The sequence below is a fragment of the Phycodurus eques genome, chromosome 2 (assembly GCF_024500275.1).
Source record: "Phycodurus eques isolate BA_2022a chromosome 2, UOR_Pequ_1.1, whole genome shotgun sequence".
NCBI classification, from domain to species: Eukaryota; Metazoa; Chordata; class Actinopteri; order Syngnathiformes; family Syngnathidae; genus Phycodurus; species Phycodurus eques.
The window spans coordinates 40,253,249-40,274,516 of record NC_084526.1 but is presented as its reverse complement, the minus strand read 5'-3'; the positions used below and the strand labels follow the sequence as shown (position 1 = coordinate 40,274,516).

Genomic DNA, 21,268 nt, shown 5'->3' with positions numbered 1-21,268 from the left:
GCATGCGTGTATGTGTGAATGTGCACTAATTTACTGTGGCATAAAATGAGCTCAACAATATGGGAACATTATTGAAGGAATAAAAGCTGGCTGTAATGATTTACATATTTCATCACAGGCTGCAATGAACACAAGTGATTAAACACATTCAATATGGGAGGGGAGGGAGGGAATATTGACAACAATGAACAAGACAAAGTGCTGAACAGAAGAAAACGATAAAGAAATAAAACTACTTCCCATTTGGATGAGCCACACTAAAAGTGTATCATGATTCAATACGACATAGTGGATAAATATGTGCAAGATGCGACTTATACTTATCCAAGCCAGGCTTGAGTTCACTGAAGACTTCATCAGCCGAGTCAACACTAAAGTGCTTTATGGTCTACTCGACAAGCAGACGTATGCCACCGGCAGTGAAGCAAGGAAGGGTGGCAGATGCTAGGCTGTCCCCACTCTTGGCACCCACCGAGGGGAAGCGCCTGTCTGCCCACCGGCCTGCCTTTACCTCTCCATGTCAGCCCTGCAATTTGCTTGGGGCGGAGATAAATCTTATCTCGGAGACCTGATTAAGTTTTTAATTTACACTCCGATCAATAGCCCAGGTCTATTGGCAATGTGTCTAAAACTCTATTTACCAAAGGATTCCCTGCTATCAATTGATCAAGGACCAGGCAGCCATAAATTATGGGAACATGTGCGGGAGAGGAGGGGTTGTCAGACAGAAAGTAGGCTAGGGTGTGAAAGCATCTCGCCAGGTCAAATGCGACTGATATTTAGGTGGGAAGAGGGACACGGGCCGCATCTCTGCTGATTATACTTCAGCAATTAAGGCCGGACAGCTGACGAGGCAACTGTTGGCATTTGGTCCATGCAGGCGAGTCAGGTTACACTGTCGAACATTAAAAAGGACGAAGCTCAATATAAATGCGGACTAACGCTGCAGTAAAACGCCCTGGCCTCTCACTACTGCATTCGTTTACATGCTTTCAACCCCCTAAAGAATTCTGACGGAGTGAGACTTCTCACTTCCGGTGGTTTCTGTAAGAGCGTCGTGATCTGTTTACCCTTTCCCTAACATAATGAGTCTACTTCTCCCACGCAGAATTCATACACGCTTTTCCTAATTTCATACCGTTTGCTTGGGAAACACGAGCAAAGGACTGCTCAGTCACCCGCCGCAACATCCAGGAAACGGCTATTTTCAGCCGTCCAGATATTTGCTTAGGAGGAAAGAAGATGGGAGGATTAGCTACGGCACTCTGGACCATCTGAAGTGTAAAGATCCAGTTAATCCTAACCGTCTTTACCTGATTTCAGAGTGGGGCTCAGTGGGGAGAATAAAGGCTGGTACGAGCGGGCTTCAGCATGAAGGGCACAGACACAGTTCAGGCCAAAGAACTGTGCTTGTTCCCATGCAGAGGAAGCAAAAGGGGAGGGGAAAAGAGGGCAGCGTTATCACCGTTTGAGAGTGTCGTCATGGCGGTTCTGCACCGACCCTGCTGACTCGCCGATTCCTTAACATGAGATCATTTTGGACAGCTGACCTCGATAGTGGTCTGAGGACGAAACGGATTCTATGGACTGTCTTTTGCCCCCACACTGCTTACAAAACATATACGGGGCACACATTTCGCAGCCATAGCAACGCTTGTTATTCAAACTGTCTTCCTTCACAGCATTAAGACATTCTGCAGTGTTACGCCATTTGTGCTCTTACATTCCAGAACTGGACAGATCATTTAAAAAAAAAAAATCAAGCATTAGATGTCAAGGGCATGAAACTACAGGTGAGACGAGTGTTGCATGCTTCCCAACCGCCACTTAAAATTGTAACATATAATAATAATAAGGTCGGAAAACATTGTAGCAAGAAATGTTTGGAAGGATATCCCGAACTACATTGTCATTAGTGGAGGAGCTGTCGGCTAACATCGGGCATAAACATGTCAGAATTACACGTAATTACAGGTGAAGAACTTCCGTGCTGCAGTATTAATCATCTGTGCAGCTGGTTGCGTGACGAGACAGAAGAGGGCACAGTGCAATGCTCACCTTCAGATCCGTCCGAGGGGAGCATATAGGGTTCGGCAAGGACAGGCGGCCTCACGCAAGGCCAGAGAGCTTGACTTGAGGGTCCTCTGCTGGATTAAGAGCCACCGACGGATACGTGTAATCAGTCCCATCCTTGTGTTTCTGCCGCTCTGCCTCTCTGGCTAATGTCTCCGCCTGATTCGATTGAGGCAATTAGGCAGTAATCTATAGAGCCAGGGAGTGATGGAAACATTTCCCACCGTCCTCCTCGTGTTTCTCAGAGCTGCTATAATTAGCTAACTTTGTTTCTCATTAAACATCAGAGCAGTATTTACATACCCAGATCCAATTTGGCTCTTCAGAGCCCATTCCTTTTAAACCATCTTGAAAACCTGAAGCACGTCTGTAAACAGAGAAATAAAAAGGGGGCGCTTTCTAATCTGCAGTTATTTGAATCAAATATTTATATTTGATATCAAAAAGAGACAATGTATCTGAAATGAACAGATTACATACAAGTCAGGGTGTATATAATACAGTCAAGATATTCATTGCAGACTTTTGTGTTGTAGTGGTGGTGAATAAAGTGTGACCGGACGTTTGCTTGAAAAAAATGGAGGCAATCCTTCATTGCTGCTTTCAATAATAATATTTGCCTATGACTCAGATACAGTTTATATTAACAGGGGACATTAGGAGGGTGCAGCTGAAAGTGAACACTACCATAATGCTCCGGACATACTGTATCTTAATTAAGATGCAAGCGCCAAAGGTTGGGTCAAACGACATACATTACAGGCATTTCTTGCAACACTGAAAAATTCGAGGGTTTATCGTTGCCAGTCAATTAAAAAAAAACACTGAAATTTCTTCTATCTCTCTGCAATCACATATCCATGCTGCCTGCCCCAGATAATGCCAAATTACAAAAGTATATCATAGTCTATAAAAGTATTTCATAGTTTTTTGTTTTTTTTTACCTAATTATTGTAATGACATTCATACCGCATTAAATACATATCTAAGAGTCTATAGTGGATATGTTCCAGTATCCAACCTAAACAAAACAAAACAAAAAACGCTATGCTAGAACATGTGGACATGGTCATTACAGTGATATATATATTGAAAGCTAAATAATAAATCTCATGGTTCAAAATGAGCTATCAGTTCCTCTTTTAAGGCCACATATGAATAAATCAATGAAGGACATGAATGAACAAGCACTTGAACATCTAATTTGACGACACGAGGCCTTTAATAACCTCATACATCAACAGTATTTGAGCACATTTTGTTTGCAAAGCATGCCCCTACTGGGGTGTGAATCATGTCAAACTATTCACATTGCCATAGTAACGTAGTGATTTACAACTACATAACAATGGGGGGTTTTGATCGGAAAGGCTGAAAAGCATTTTCTCAACATCAACGCAGCGTGTGCCTGCATAGGTGTTGCAGCAAGGTAAGGATCCCGAAGTTTGAATAGCTTAATGTTTGGATGCGGCACCAATCCAACGTAGTCCGTACGCTTGCCTATAGTCGTCTGTAGCTTGAAAACAGGCGCACAGCCAAGACTGAGGAGAAGGGTAATTCAATCAGCAGCACTCCATCTTGACACAGATTCTCTTTGTCAGTTCTGCCTCAGCAGTAATTCATCTTTCTGGAAACTTACACTATCCCAACAGTCATTCCTTTCAACTGCAATACCTGCTAGAGGGGTGAAAACACCAGTGTCCCACAAGATCCCAAGAATAACTTTTCTTTTCTTGATGTCTCTGAGAAAGAAAGGCCTACTCATGGAAAGAACGTCTTGCGTGTGCATATGCGGGGCCATAATTCCTGCAATTATGCATTAACCCGCAAGTCGCCATACTTTCATGTAGACAACACGAACATACACACACACACACGCACCAGTGATGGAATGCATAAGTAAACAGTGCGAGGGTAGGGGTGCAGATGGGCAGTCGGGGAGGCCTGTCACGGGAAAGCTCTTGTCCTGAAAACCGCACACCCTTCCGCAGTATGCTCCTCTCTGGCCTTCTGTGCAGCACTGCAGCTTGCTGCTGTGAGCATTACAGGGTTAACTGCTGTGCCCAGTCACAGGCGTGAAAGTGAAACAATCAAATAATGGCTGTGAGTGAGCGCTCAAAGGCCGGGGGCAGGGCGGGGGGCTCGCCATAGACTCCTGCAGATGTTGCCGGGCTTCGGCAGGTCACACAATCACACGTATTAGCATTCCTGATGGAGGGAGCCCGGATTATGGAGCTGAATGCCTTTCTCTGCTCTGCTCTGGTTTGAACACGGCCGCAAAACGGCAGAAAAGAAGACGAGAAATCCCAGTCGTGCGATGAGGAATTGTGGAGACAAGAGAGGAGCTGTCAGGAAGGCCAGGCTCACAGCACCATGTTTAGAGAAAAAGGGAAGTGCTGCGAATGGCAGCGCCGGATTGACAGACTAATTGTGACAATTTGACTAAAACAGCTAATGAAAGCATTGAACAAAAAGAGATCATCAAAGAGAAATCAAGCAAGTGACGATTTCATGGTGTTGTGAGGGAGGAAGAGCGGCGCGTATTCGATGAAGATTTCTATTTGTGGTAAATGAAACGAGGGAATGAGCCTGGACAAACAGCTCCCTTTCTTTTTTATTTTTTTTCCTTTTTTTTCACGCCGAGCAGCGCAGATGCGAGCTAGCTCGTGCGCTGCCCTGTCCTTTTTCCTTGTTTCCCAGGACAGAAGTCGAGGGAGGCCTCATATTTCTGGCTGGCTACTGTCAGACAGGCCAGGGTGAGAGGCAGAGACAGCAACGAGCAGCTGTTCCCTCACACTGGGCCTTTCCTCCAGCCTCATTGGCTAGCCGAGCGTCCCGAGAGACCCTTTTTCCGCCAACCACTGTACTTTGGTTCAGTTCTGTAACGCATTTTGTTGTTTCATTAGTCAAAAGTTGTAAGGGGTATCAGAATTACGGAGACATTGGTTACCTTGGATACCAAACGCAAGTGGCGCAGTTTTTTATTTTTTTTTCTGGAGTTTTCCGAATCTGGTCATATGATCGAAAATCAGGGCCAATCATATCATTTTCAGCTGACTGGATTCAGCTGAAAAAGAGCAGCTTTATTTGTTTTGTTTTGTTTGTTTAACAGAGATGGCTCGTCTGGCATTCTTAAAGCAAAACGAAATACAGAGGGAGTGAGATGTGGAAACATTTTGACAGTCAGGGCAAGGCGAAGGATACTGCAAACTAAATCGCAAAACCCCGATATAAAAATATACAGTGCGGCCAAACATCGCTGAACGGCACCGTCAAAGAGTTGAAAGGCGCGACAGGCTAGCAAATGTGTCGCATTTAAACGACTTACCCTCCAATAGAAGTCTAACGAGTGTGAATTAGTTTGTGACAAGCAAACTTGTGCCCCAGTGGCTGCATTTGGACGAGGCAATTAATCAATAGCGTTGTTTGTAGATGAGCCGAGTCTGAGCACTAAGCGACCAACTAGGCAGCTGCGAGTCCTACATTTAATGAAGACACACTTCATGAAAGGTATCGCGTACTATGCAAGAAACCAAATGCGCTCATATGTATAACCTTCTTAATGCATCGCCAAGGTATCGAATCAGACTCGATATTAGCCGATACTACAAATTTAGTGATTCGGCTCGGATTCAGGTACAACAAATAATATTGTAATGTTGAGAAAGCCCTTGTTTTTGTTTTCATTTGAAAAGAATGTAAAAAGGTCAAAGTACACTCATCTCCACCACGTAGCGATTGCTCCTGGGGAAAATGACAAAACGCCATCAATCGCTCGAGGATTTTAGGTAGCATACTACTGCGGTTAGAGGAGTGCTAGAGTGGCATGGTGCAGATTTTGTATCTTTACAACTTGTGACTCTGGAATCCAAAAAAATACTGGATGATGTCACACTATGACACAGCTATCGCCATCCCGCCTACACACCCAGCTGTGGAAACACAAACCGGTTTACTCTTCTAAATCACAGTTAACTGAATTGTTCTGCTTTTTTATTTGGAAACGTGGATCTGTATACAATACACACATTATACTCCAGGTTCGCGTCTTGCTGCGTACATACATTGTCAGAGGGAAGGACCCAAATGGTTCACAGACCACAGAACAAACAATGACACTTCACTTGAGGGAAGTTGAGAGGCAACACAAAGCCAGAAGTTTGCGCTCTTTGCGCTTTCTTTGTTTTAGCCCAAGCCAAATAATTCCATAAGAATGCTGCCTAGCGAGTTTGATATGGTTGTATATTCAGTAGAGATTTAGTATTACAAAAGGCCACTTACAATGCACACAATGAGAAGTAGTTCCTGAAAAATAAATGTGAAATTGTGAGAGAAACCAAATCGGAGGGGGAGAGAGAGAGAGATAGAGAGAGAGAGGGCGAGAGAGAGAGAGAGAGAGAAGAGAAAGAGAAGAAAATATTGATTTAAGGCGCTTGCTTTTCAATTTGAGCTTTTCCAACAGGAGACAACCTGGCCTGTCTTTGCCCCTGACGCTCCTTGATCACATGATCAGATGATGCGTGTGAGCGTGCACACACACACACACACACACACACACACACACACACACACACACACGGAGCACTTGGCTTATTTACTGCATCTTCTCCATTTGCAATATTCACATGAATCGTCTTTAATCATGAAACCCTTTTAACACAAAGATGCATGTGTGTTTTCATTGCTACAAATAGTAACCGTTGGGCTGCAGGAACATCTCTATTTCAGACACTCTTGAGTTCTATAGAATTATGGAGGGGTGGGGGTTCCTTTAGGAGGGCTTCATGCTGCTCTGACTGACTCACAAAAAGAATACAAACCCTCACATTTGACAGGTGAGGGAGGTGTAACTTTGCCCCCCATCCTTTGAATATCAGTGACTCTACAAGTTAATATTTGCTTCTCCCTGCTCATAAATTTGCATCGCATTAGTATCTGACCTAAATGCATTTTTATAAACCCACATAATTAGCGGCACATCAGCTGTAGGAGAGAATATTACAAGGCTGAACGTTCCCTGTGCGTTCCAGGGGAGCGGCTTGGGGAGCAAAACCAGTGTCGGGGCCCACCTGACGATAGAGGACGTGAACGGGGCTGTATTGCTGGGCTTTATAATCCACTACATTAACTCTCGCACCACATGGGGAGGAGCTAGCTTGCAAGCAAACAGCCAAGCCACACAAAAAGGGGCGTGTCAATGAGGGGGTAATAAGGAAAGACAATGAGTAAACAAGCAGGGGAAGTCCGGGCCGGCGCGCTCGCAAACTGCCAGCTTCTGACAGCCTGGCACACACAAAGGCCCCACTGTAATTAGCCTTCCCAATAGGTTGTTCAACATTTGCATATAAATGCCTTCACAGCAAATACTAAACATGCTGACACAGGCCATGCCCAAAACAGACATTTGCCACACCTCTAGCCCGCCCATCTAGGAGGTCTCAGGGGTCCACTTACACTACACAGCGGTGCCTTGAGATACGATTAAATCATCTTTGCCATTAATCGGTTCCAGCCTTCCCCGAAGAAAACAACAAAATGGTTTCAATGTGTAATTTTAATGGAGAAAAATGGCACTCCATAACATCATCATTAAAAAAAAACAACTTACAGTAATGACATAATTAAATAGAATTTAAAAGAATTAAAGCTGCATGGCAGCTTTGCAGTGGGTACGATCACAAGGTGAGTATAGTGGCGCCTTGAAATATGAGTGACTCAACATTAGCAAATATGGTACAGTTCTTCAACTGGTAGTTGCAGCACTACCAGTTGAAGTTTACTGTCAAAATAAACAAAAGAAAACAAAGAGAATTACATCTTGTGTATTTAAAACAACCACGCAGCTTAGCCTTTCAGTCCACTCGCCTAATGCTAACACTAATTAGCATCTATGTTGCAGGGCTATAACCCTTTAAGTAAGGGGTTGAACACAAATGGTGTAGCAACGCATGTAGACAGACCATATAACAACACTGACAGTCATGTATCGTTAGCCTAGTAGCATAATTGCCTAAGTCACTGATGGTTTAGTGGTGCATTTGCCTGACTTCGGTGCAGGCAGCGTGGGTTCAGTTCCCACTCAGTGACGGTGTGAATGTGAGTGGGAATGGTTGTCCGTGTCTACATGTGCCCTGCGACGGACTGGCGACCAGCTCAAGGTTGGCTGGGATAGGCTCCAGCACCCCGCGGCCCTGAACAGCATAAGCGGTATTGAGAATGGATGAATGGATGGAAGACATTTTTGAATATTTTCGGGAAACAAGAAGAAACACAACAAATACAACAAGCAAGAAGAGTTCAGTTGCCAAATTTGACCTGGACAACTGAGAATCTAAACTGACACCAGGAAAGGGAAAACAAAGAAGAACGACTGATATTAGTGTCGTACTGATGAGCTGAGGGGAGTTAGTACTGCCAACAAAAAGTAGATCGCTTTGTCCTCATATGCTGCTCCCACGTTGCCAAGGTCGATCAGAAAGAGCAGCACAATGGCCATTCAATTGATGAAGTGTGACAAAAACTGACACACAGAGTGAATAGTACACCATAGCGTAGGTACTACTCGCTTCTTGTTTCTAGAAAGATTGTGAAACAGCGGGGGGGGGGGTTGCTTCCTGTTGAAGACCCACAGATCCGCCTGACACGGGAGAGCAGATTTCACTCCGACCGCAGGAATCTACGGGGACACAAGGGGTACCGGTGTCGCCCCGCTGTTTGCTTGCACACTATTTGGGAAAAGAGGAAACAACGCCGACAGATATAGCACGGAGAGCAAATATGCATGCGGGCACACGCGCATGTGACCGTGCGCGGAGAGGTCCCGAGGAAGCGGCAGATCCGCAACGTATAACAAATGACTGTTCTGTCCGGATCAGGGTCAAAACATACAGCCTTGTTTTAGGTTGCCTGTCACATGCAGTGCAGTTTTGGCAAAACACACTGAGCCGATGAGCAAGATAGGCCACATTTGCACAAGGTTAACAGGGCTTGATAACAGACACGCTGTCAGGTTTTATATAGTCTGTAGTTTTAAAGACTTTTTTGTTTAATAGTTCAACTGTTTTGATGGAAATTCAGCCTCAGTTCGACACTTCCTTCTCTGCCTAATGTTATTTTGACAATGATGATTCATATATATATATATGTATATATATATATATAAAAAGACCAATATAAAGGAAGGAAGTGATGGGACTTGTGTCTGCACCCCCCTTTCCTGTCCCTGACCACTGCCTCGCTCTGTGCAGCGCTTCCTCTTAAGTCCTATTTTTTATACTGTAAACAAAGCCTGTGTCATCTACACACGACTTGACAGACAAAAGTATTGGGACATCTGTTATAACTGTTGCAAATGCCCTTGTCTTCCATTCAGAGAGTGCATACTACTCCTAAAAGGCTAAAAACTAGTACTAGAAACACATCTCTCGCCGTGACATGTGACATCGGGGCGAGATCCGACAAGAGGAAACACCTGGCCGCAACGCATCGCAAGCAGTGAGAGGGGGCCCATTTGGCTTCTATTCTCCTCATACAGATTCATTCACACCTTGCGTGGATCTATACCGACGCCCGCCAAAATCAACTTTTTTTTAAACATAGGATGTATGTCAGTTTGCGTGGAGGGGAAACGCTGTGTATTTGAGTGGTGTAAAAATCAGTATCCGTTTAGATTTGAGCTGTTACCGCAAGTTGACTTCCTACATGGCCTGGCTGTTTTCTTTCACCGCCTAACAAAACAATGTTAGCTTACCAGTGATATCTTCTCAGGCCTGTTTGAAATAATGTGAATACTCCCAAATTACAAATTGTGCACCCCTACATGGAGAAGAGCTGCATAAAATAGCCTCCCTCGCCATCTTCATTCATGAAGACGAATGGATGCCATGGCGACCAGACGAGGCAAAACGACATCACAAGGCCGAGGTCACCTGTCTGTCACGGCCGTCTGGCTCCCCTCCACCCTCGGGGGACCTGACCCGTTCCCTGTGGACCACCTAGGCCCAATCTCTGCTCTGTGCCACTGCACATCTGAATGAAAAGCAAGCAGTCACAGAGGGCCCCGTGTTAAATATGGAAATCACACAGCAAACTCTCTGCTATGAGCCACTGGGCACAAAACAGCAAATTTGATCATACAGAGGGTGAAGAATGAGGGCCACATGCAAAAATGGCTGTGAAACTGTGTACACATACAGTGAAAGATTATGTTTGGTGGGAGACATTGCAGTTCCCCATGCAGGCAAATATTTTCTTGTGCTTTGTGGGAGCCTTCGCTTTAATCAATTTATTATGAGACACCAAGGTCCCTATGTTAGTTCATTTACAACAGGGAAAACCACACACTGCATTTGTTTTGGGTACAGTGAGACCCATGGTGGGAATCACATATATTTGGGGAGAAGCATAAGACAAAAAAAATAACCAAAAAAAAAAAACACAGCAGTAGAAACACTATAGAGTGGTGCCTTGAGATACAAGTCACCCCACTTGGGATTTTTTATTTTTTGCAATAGAAACCGTATCTCTCTCAAGTGAGATACGATCACTGTTTGGTGGCAGTGAACTCAACTTCACAACAAGAAGATAGTCAACAATTTTTTAATTTTTGATTTTTTTTCAATTTTCTGTCAACTAAACAACCAAAAGCTTTGCCTTATTCCATTTAGCTTAATGCTAAACCCCATAGGCGGGCTAAGGAATCACATTGGTGTGAAAACCCTTTAAGCAACACATATTTGAACACAAACGGTGTATCAACACATGGAGACAGACAATGTAACAATACGCACGGGAATATTTTCTTTACCCGCTGTGAAGAATGACTAATATTACTGCAGCTTATTGAGTCAGTTGTGAACCCCTTATACATGTGTATCCGTAAGGCTTAAGTCCATAGGTGGCCAAGGCGTGCACACCACAAGGAGCAGCACAGTGTCCATTGACTTGAAGCAAAACATTTTGAAGTCTTTAAATTCTATTAAATTGTAATATTACTGTATGTTTTCATGACGTATGACATTATAGAGCTAATTTTCTTTAATTTTTCTTTCTTTCATTTTTTTGAATAGCAAATAATCATTAACTTAGAATTTTATGGCTGCAACACGTTCCAAAAAAGCTGGGACAGGTGGCACAAAAGACTGACAAAGTTGAGGAATGCTCATCAAACACCTGTTTGGAACATCCCACAGGTGAACAGGCTAATTGGGAACAGGTGGGTGCCATGATTGAGTATAAAAGGAGCTTCCCTGAATTGCTCAGTCATTCACAAGCAAAGAGGGGGCGAGGTTCACCTCTTTGTGAACAAGTGCGTGAGAAAATGTTCCTCATCGTACAATTGGAAGGAATTTAGGGATTTCATCATCTACGGTCCATAACATCATCAAAAGGTTCAGAGAATCTGGAGCAATCACTTCATGTAAGCAGCGAGGCCGAAAACCAACATTGAATGCCCGTGACCTTCGATCCCTTAGGCGGCACTGCATCAAAAACCGACATCAATGTGTAAAGGATATCACCACATGGACTCAGGAACACTTCAGAAAACCAATGTCAGTAAATACAGTTCTGCGCTACATCCGTAAGTGCAATTTGAAACTCTTCTATGCGAAGCAAAAGCCATTTATCAACAACACCCAGAAACGCCGCCGGCTTCTCTGGGCCCGAGCTCATCTAAGATGGACTGATGCAAAGTGGAAAAGTGTTCTGTGCTCCGAAGAGTCCACATTTCAAATTGTTTTGGGAACTTGTGGACGTCGTGTCCTCCGGGCCAAAGAGGAAAAGAACCATCCGGACTGTTATGGATGCAAAGTTCAAAAGCCAGCATCTGTGATGGTATGGGGCTGTGTTAGTGCCAAATGTATGTGTAACTTACACATCTGTGAAGGCACCATTAATGCTGAAAGGTACATACAGGTTTTGGAGAAACATATGCTGCCATCCAAGCAACGTCTTTTTCATGGACGCCCCTGCTTATTTCAGCAAGACAATGCCAAACCACATTCTGCACGTGTTACAACAGCGTGGCTTCGTAGTAAAAGACTGCGGGTAGTGGACTGGCCTGCCTGCAGTCCAGACCTGTCTCCCATTGAAAATGTGCGGCGCATTATCAAGCGTAAAATGCGACAACGGAGACCCCGGACTGTTGAACAGCTGAAGCTGTACATCAATCAAGAATGGGCAAGAATTCCACCTCCAAAGCTTCAACAATTCGTGTTCTCAGTTCCCAAACGTTTATTCAATGTTGTTAAAAGAAAAGGTGATGTAACACAGTGGTAAACGTGACCCTGTCCCATCTTTTTTGGAACATGTTGCAGCCATAAAATTCTAAGTTAATGATTATTTGCTAAAAACAATCAAGTTGATCAGTTTGAACATTAAATATCTTGTCTTTGTAGTCTATTCAATTAAATATATGTCGAACATGATTTGCAAAACATTGTATTCTGAATTTATTTATGGTTAACACAACGTCCCAACTTCATTGGAATTGGGGTTGTATGTTTCTGTCCATCAAGGTACAATCTCCACAAATGTACCTTAGGCATTGGAATTCAAGGTAGGTGGCGGTACTTTTTCCGAGGCTAGAAATATATTGCTACAGGATCTTTCCAAACTGTAAAAGTCCAAAGGCCATGGCAATGACTTCCTAAGACTGCACTGCGGCATTACTTGAATGTTGGTCTGATTATCGCCTGGTGTGACATTTCACACAGGCTGTGCTACATCTGGCATAAAAGGTTTACACATTGAGACAGTGCTACAATTCAGACATATTTCATAAATCCACTGACATGCTCACTACTATATGCTTATTTGACACGCTTGCATGGCGGCAGACACGCAGAGTACATTTTTGTTTTTTGTTGTTTTGTTTTTTTTAATTACGACGTCTGCGACAGTGAGCTATAAACAATCATCTCTGCAATCAAAAGCGGCGGCGTCGACACGGCGCGTTGATATCATACATTCTCAAACTTGAAAAACTAAATTATTCATGATATTTGCATCATTATTGTCACAAAAATCAAGTGAACACAGGTGTAAAATAATATAACAGCTCCCAGATAGAAATATAAGGCTGGATTCCGCAGAAGCCTTTAGATTTGCATTGTATTTGGCACACATGCAATAAAATATAACCCTTCTGTTGAATGCAAATTTATGTAAAATAATTATCTTGGAGTTCAATAATTTGTCCTTTGGGGTACATTAGTGTAGCCTTGATTTCTACTATACCAATATTTCTGATAGCAGGTAACACATGCAAAAAAAAAAAAAAAAAAAAAGTCATTTACAAACATGATTCAGAATATCGCATGTGTCTACAAACTGTGCAGGTTGTTCGGCACATCCAACAACTGCAGATGCAAATGGGCTTCACTTCACTGCGCTATTCCGTATTGGCTATTTGCATGCAGGAAAACCCGGCCACACGTTGCAAAACAGGTTCCATTCTATCAGACGGAAAAGGTGTAAAAATAGCACAAACGTGCGTGGACTCCCCAACACCAGGGACACAAGTGTGTATGTGCAAACAAAATGGAAATACATCTAGAGAAGCTCTAGAATAGAGATGAGGCTACAACACTTAGAGGCCATTTTATTGCTTGTGCTGTGGTCAAGTGAGGTGCACCGAGCTCAATTCCACCACAACAATGGCAAAGAAGGCCGCAGAGACAAAACAGGGCTATCCCTGCTCCTTAACCCCTTTACTGCTGACCTGACAGTCGCTGGAGATGACAAATAGCCAGCGGAAATTTTATACACCCGGCATATGGCGGTTATGCACACACATGTAAGATTTGTTAAAGATAACGGAAAACAATAAACAATAAGATGTGCACTAAGGTCCCATGAATCTATCAAGGGGCGGATGGAGTTTGGTTTCCTGACCAGAAAGAGGCAGCCAGTAGCTTCACGTCAGCCTCTTCTCTCAGTGAAATACGCCGCCGTGTGCTCTTTATGTCTTCGCATCCCCGCGTCCCTCGCTCGCTTCTCTTCTCCCTCTCTTACTCCCATCACATGCAGCACAGACGTGGCTACTGCACATTTGCAAGTGAATTACACTTTTTTTGTCGGGATTTTATTGTGCGCGTGAATTGCCAAAAATGAGGAAAAGGGTGTGAGAGTGAGAGGGCGCTCCAGCATGGGCTCTTTTCTTTTCTTCTCGCCGTAATCCCGAGGAGGATAAGCTGTAAAGTACACAGAGAGGAAGTGCCACAGACCTCGGGTCCAGAACATCCGAACAGCACATTCCGACATCACAGAGCATTCGTGGGGAGACAGAAATGAAAGTCAATTAAAAATAAATTTAAAAAACTCACAAGGAAGTAAATTATTTCCTGAAAATCCAGGCATGATACTCATTATAAAATCATAACACTCAAAATATGATCTCAAACAAGGCACAATATGCCTAAATCCATTTATATGTTCTTTTTCTTTAGGGAAAATGACACTTTATATAATGTGCATACAGTATTTTGTTTATATCTCTTTCACAATCATCTGGCCCTTTAAATCAGCTCAAGAGCTAAACGCACACTTTGCATGAGCCCCTATTGGGAGTGTGGCTGGTGCATGATGCCAGGTGACCTCGCTGTAAATTAGTTATGAGGCAAAAAAATAAAAAATAAACACCTCAGCTGGATTTAGCTATTTATTTTCCCATACTAAATGTAAGGTCAGTAAAAGTGTGTGTTAATTAGTATAATCTAACCTCAGGTGTGGAGATTATTTCAAAGTAGTTTGTAAAAATGCGTAATACACTAGTATGTATGTAGTACATATGAAATATTGACTGTACAGTTTTTGCTTACACAACGCAGGTTTCCCAGGCACTGATAAACAATGCCCGTGCGGTTATCACTCTGCAGAGAACACTAACATAGAGGAAGAGGAAGAGGATGACAAAGGAATAGGGGAGGATAAAAAGACGGCGTGCGTGTCGTCAGAGTCACAGGCCAGAGGGGCCCAACGTATTGTTCCAGGGCTCAGTATGGCGAGAGAAAAGCGACCTGTCTAAGCGTCCTCCATATTTTATGCATTCTGTCCTTTTGTGATGATAAGCGCCAGCGCGGAGGGTGGAATGCTGGCCTCCAGGGTCCAAAAGAGGGGTGGGCTGCGGTGCGGCTACACGCTCCGTTTTTTTTTTTTTTTTTTTTTTTTTTTACTGCCCTCGGAGACCGATTCTTAACCTAGTGTGTAATTGTGTCGTCTAACGATGCCAATCTGTCCTGTCGTCCGTCCCGCCACACTCCATGCTAGCTGCTGCGGCCCAAAATAGGATGTAGCCGCTATGCTATACACACGCGTGCACACACACACACACATACTCTCTTTCTCCGCTATGCTGCCACTCCTGAACAGGTATGGATCACATGGGCATTCTCCTGACCCTGTTTTGGTATAAAACCAACAACAACAAAATTACGATTCTAGTCCCATCCATAGCCACCGATTTCATTTTTGGGGGGTTGGTAGGAATTGGAATACAAATTTGTAAAAATTCACGAGTCGTATCATTGAGTCCTCGTCGACGAGGCTATATCAAATTTGCAATCCCTACACAATACTGAACGGAAAAGATGATTCTCCCGCCTCACAGACAGTGACTCGTGAATCATGTCAGCATTGGAGGTCGACTGATTCGTCTGCAGGGTAACGCAAGTTTGTAGTTTTTTTTGTAAATTAATATAAAACTACACATAAATACGGGGAAAGTCCAACAAGGAATCATGAGTCATTCTCAACAAATGTGTTTCATCATTAAAATAACATAAACCGGTCTTAATGCAGCTGCACACACACACTTTTTTTTTTTTGTGGAGTCGTAAATCGAGGTGTCCTGCGCTGATTTAACCATGATTGTTAACATGAAAACATATTGGGAAAGAGCAAACCACAGAAAAACCCTGCCAGAGTTGCATATAAAAGGATGTCACTGACAAAGTAGGGGGTGGGGGAAAAAAAGGAGACAGGGAGGAATTTTGGAGGGGGAAGTGAAGCCTGTTTGGACCACTGGCATTTAGGATCCGGCAGACACACACACACAAACACACGCACCTGAGAGCACGGCAGTCATCTCATCCCACCCTCCTTTTCCCTCCTCCCGCCTCAACTGCTGAGCCGAGGTCCTGCCCACCGCCTGCTCCCTTCCTGATAGCATGACTCGTCGCGCTGCCCGAGCTGCGGGACAACTGGAAGAACTGGTCTTTATACGGCGCACGGCCTCGCATATGCAAAACCACGGGTCAGATTGGAACGGCCGTCTACGGCCGCGGTTCCCGTTGTCACGTATTCGTCTGCATCCGGGAAACGTCCACAACACCGGCAACATCCATAGTGCCATGACAAAGGAACTCCCTTTTGACATCTTTACCAATTTCACACAGTGGCAATTTGTATTTATTGTTCTATACGAGGCCTTAGCCTATGGCGCTCAACCAAAGAGGGCTCCCTCTGACCGAGGACATTGTCGGCGAGCTCCCCTGCTGGGCCAGAACCAGCCAACAGGAAGGTGGGAGGTAAAGAGGGAGCTAGCGCATTTGGAGGCACACTGAGGAGCAGATAGCCAGCGAGGGAGGGGAGCGAAATGGAGAGAAGGGGTCACGACTGCCAGAGGCGCCAACCTCCCTTGGCTCGGCGCTGCCGCCATACTACCAAACAAGCCTATCTATAGTCTCCGCTCGCGCCCGTTCGCTCGCCGAGACTCGAAATGCACACGTCGACATGTGAAAGAAGAGAACTGTGCAAAGAAAAAAAAGAAAAAAAAAAGAACCATATTGGACGACACGCTAGCGTCCTCTCACATCGTCATGCTAAAAAAGTGACAAATGATCGCAAGAGTAAAGGCACAAAAACAGAACGTGCACTGACTTTAATCATCACAAGTCATGTTTATTCAGCAAATGCAAAACTGCATTTTTAAAATATATATATATATATATATATATATATATATATATATTTATCTTTCCAGAGAAATATTTTATTCATGATGTGGCCAACACATTAATACAACATGTTGAAAATTTAGTTCAATATGAAATGAGTATGAATTGCATGAAAAAAAATCAAAATAAAAAAAACAAGTGTGTGTACCACCTTATGTCAAATTTTCATTTTGTACCAAAAAAAAAAAAAAAAAAAGAATATGTATTTCAATTTCAGGCAAATGGCATAACCATATTCTAAACATAATTATGATGCGAATAACTCTACTATGTCATGAAGGCAAAATGAAATTGGCACCTTTTCAATTACTTTTACATAAATGTCATCTTAAAAAGCTACGATGGCATTTTGAACTCCTTGCAACCCAGTGAGTAGCAAAACACACGCACACACACACACACACGCACAACATGACCCATCATGCTACAATGCTAGACTGGCACATTTTCAAGTCTTTATAAATCTACCGGCAAAACGGCAAGGATGCAAGACAGAAAAATGCGGCTGATGGTAAATATGTCTGTGCGTCTTGTTACAAAACAGACGAGGAAGACGAGGAGGAGCAGGAGGAAGAGGAGGAAGAGGAGGAAGAGTGTTGGTGTGACAGGAGAGGAAGGCTGATCACTTGAAAACTACCTGCGTGCTTTTCGCACTGGCGTCACTGCGGTCCACACATACAAAAAATATATTTATCTTTTTTTTAACTCTGCCCTCTCATTGTGGCTGCTCCTCGCCACTCTGAGAGGTAAGGCTGTGTTTATTTGACCTCTTCCCCTGATTCCTCCTCTACGGCCTGTGGCTATCTGACCCCCACCCTCAGACCCCCACCCAGCCACTATTTTCCCCTCATTGCAATAATCGTCAACACCTTCTCACTTGCGCTATTATTTTCCCTTCTCACATCAACTACATGCAAAGTCTTATTTCTTGCTACTGACTACCACGAGTGTGTTTTGGTCTATATGCCACGCATCCCTACCCAAAAAACAACAACAACATCCCCCTGTTCCTCCATGCAACAACACCCCCCCCCAACCAAACCCTGACATAGTCCCACGGCTGTTTGGCGAGGGGGTTTCCTCTCCTTGCTTTTTTATCTGTGCACTCACTCCATGACCCTTGTTCCCCTTGTTTCATGCTGTCTGACCTACAACCCCCCCCCCACCCCCACCCCCACCCCCCTCCGTGTAAAATAGCCAAGCCACTGCTCACAAATCCTCCTCTTGCCTCTCCTTCGTCAGCCAAAACCGACTGTTTTTTTTTCTCTGTGCCTTTTTCATTTTTCACAATGCGCATTATGGGATTTCAAACTCATACAAATAACTGTTGGTCGATTTTTGGCTGCAAGAAGTTCAATCTCCACACTGCACGCTTGGCTAAGTGGCCTTCAAATGCGACCCGCACGATGGCAAGTTTGCACTCCCGATGCCTATAAGATGACACCAATAGGTCAAATGTTTTGTTTCCAGCCCTCCTGGAGGTCTGGAGCCGAGTGGTTGCAGTGCCAGCAGCGGCTCCACGTCGCCCGAGAGCCGGCGTGCACTTTGCAGGGCTGGCTGGCGGTCCTCCCTGATCCGCTGCTGTCATGGAGGAGAACCCGGGGCTCCCTTTTTTTTTTTTTTTTTTTCCCCATAGCACGCACGTACTTGCGCGCCACGTGCACGCGCCAAACGCTCCCGCGCGCGCGCGCACACACACGCGGGATCGATTTGCACGGGACTTGGTCGGGGAACGGCTGAGAATCGACTTTAAACAAAATAATAATAATAAATACGAGGCTCGAAAGAAGCAGTCGGGGCCGAGAGAGAGAGACGAGCCGAGCCGAGGTGGGACGAAGCCGAGAGGGGGGGAAGAGTGGCCGCGAGTCGGGGCGGATGGCTCGCACAAAAAACAAAAACCTCCAGGAGAAAGGATCTCATAAAGCACCGCACCGAAGATCGACCTTCGGACGAGCACGCTTTTATATATATATATATTTTATTTTTATTTTTTATGGTTTGTTTTTCACAAAATGCGAGAAGAGAAAGCCGCGAGAGAGTCGCCGGACCCACGCGGAGCCAACAGGCTGGACTCGGAGCTCCTTCCCCGGGGCTGCGCTCCGCGACGAGCCGCCCCACGAATCCCGTCGAAACACCCGCGATCCCTCCACGCACGTCCCCCGTCCTCACCAAAAAAAAAGAAAAAGCCCCATTCTGCTTTATAACAGCTTCTTTTCTCTCTCTTTTTTTCCTCGTATGTCGAAGGATCTCTCGCTTGTACTCGCCCGTAGACGAAGAGGAGAGGACGAGCGCTGATGTAAACACAGGTAACGACACAACCTGAACCCCTCACCCCACACACCCACTCTAAAAAAAAAGGTAGAAAAAAACCTCGAAACTTCCATGAAATGAGAATTTCTTACACCCGGAACGGGAGTTTAAAAAAAAAAGAAAGAAAGAAAGAAAAAGGAAGCTGGGGACCAGCTCCGCTACAAGTCCACCGCCATGGAGGAGGAAAGAGGCTGACAGAGACAGAATACGACAACACACACTCACACGCACACGCACCAAAAAAAGGGGAGACAAAAGTTGAAACTTACAATGTGCCGCTTTGTGATGTTCGCTTTTTAATCCAGTAGCGAGACGACGGAGCTAAAGATCCCATCAAGGCGAAAAGAGTCCCCTTTCGGTCACTTTGCGCTCGGGGGTGGCCGAAAAAAAAAGAAAGATCATTGTTGTTGCCGAGTGCTTGGGTGGAAGGGAAAAAGAAAAAAGGGAAAAAAAAAAAAAAAAAAAAAAAAAGGGGCGCAAGTAGGTAGCTATTAGTTGTTCAAGGCGATATCAAAAATAATTTGGATGCAAAGCAGCCGCAGTCCGGAGTTGGAGGCGCGCGAGGAAGAGGTGAAAGTGAGATCTGATGATTGGGGGGAAGAAAAAAAACTCTTTGGATCTTTATTCCTGCTAATTAGTTTCCTGCGAGAGAGGAGGAGGAGGAGGAGGGGGGGGGAGAAAATGGCTGTGATTAATTCAGTGCGCATGTGCTTCATTACACAGGCACGAAGGGAAGGGCTAATTAGCCGCCTTGTGGATCAATAAGATTCAGCAGAGGAGAGCCGGCGGAGGGAGGGCGAGGAGGAGGGAGGAAGAGGAGGGAGGGAGGATGGATAGATACAAGGAAGGGCGAGAAGGGGGGGAAAAAAGGGGAAAAAAGAGGAAAGTAATGATCAGGAATAGAAAATATGGAATTAAGAGAGGCGGGAAGTAAGAGTTTGATTAGTGAAAGTGAACGCCGGCTGGCCGAGCTCCACGCTTTCACTCGGCTTGTTCACTCTTTTCACACTTTTTCTCGCCTCCGGGGGGGAATAACAAAAAAAAGCTAAAAAAAAAACAACACTTATGACATAATTGAAAATTGTTTTTAACGCGCGTGTTGCAAATGATTTGCACACTTAAAGCGACCAGTGATGGATGTTTATTTGAGCTGGGTTTTTTTAAAAATGTTTTATTGTTGTTGTTTTTATTTTTATTTTTAAAGCTTTCCATGAGTTGGCGATGATTCGTCGTCGCTGTGCAGTTGAACAAGTTTAAAAAAAAAAAAAGTTTTTAAAAAAAATGCTTTCCAACTTTGCATTTACGATTAATGCAAAAAAAATGTATTTTTTATGATTATATGTTTTTCCTATATAAGAAACTATTATTTACATAAGAGCATTTTTACATGGGTACATACAAGTCCAGCCGTCATAAAAGATGGATGAACTGATAGACACAACTGAAAATATTGTCACTCGGTGCAGACATACCGTTACACATCCATATTTCAATCACACAACTGTATGAGAATGTTAGTGATATTTCCATCTTTTAAAGTAACCCAAAGAAAAGAAAAGAAAAGAAATGGAAGAAATACGTGTGCATTTGAAGCTCTTACGGTTCAACTTGGATAATACACACGCCCTCTTTTATTAAGATACTCTGTATGATAAATATGTGGCTGTGTGAGCAATATGACGATAGACACACGTAAATAAGTCAGTCGTGTAAAATACGTTATTATGACGTCACTGGTTCATGGGCACGCACAGACAAACGTTTTGGAATAGTTGGGACTAAAATGGAGAATCCTAAGAGTTTTTTTTTTTTTTTTGGGGAGCTCTTAATGCACTCACGTTCTTTTTTCCCTTTGTGTGTGTGTGTGTGTGTGTGTGTGTGTGTGTGTGTGTGTGTGTGTAAATGCAGTAAGGGGAAAAAAACGTGTC

At 44.1% G+C, this 21,268-nt stretch overlaps 1 protein-coding gene across 3 annotated transcripts in view; it reads right to left on the bottom strand.

The window, feature by feature from the left end:
* zfhx3b (zinc finger homeobox 3b) overlaps window positions 1–21,268 on the bottom strand; it is a 171,801-nt gene that overhangs the window by 139,087 nt on the left and 11,446 nt on the right. For 2 of the 3 annotated variants that reach the window (XM_061670664.1, XM_061670666.1), the window contains exon 1: window positions 19,610–20,053. The exons of the other annotated variant lie outside the window; for it this stretch is intronic. The gene's annotated coding sequence lies outside the window, so the exon portion shown is untranslated. Of the gene's footprint in view, window positions 1–19,609; window positions 20,054–21,268 lie in introns of those variants that run through there. 3 annotated transcript variants of the gene reach the window in all.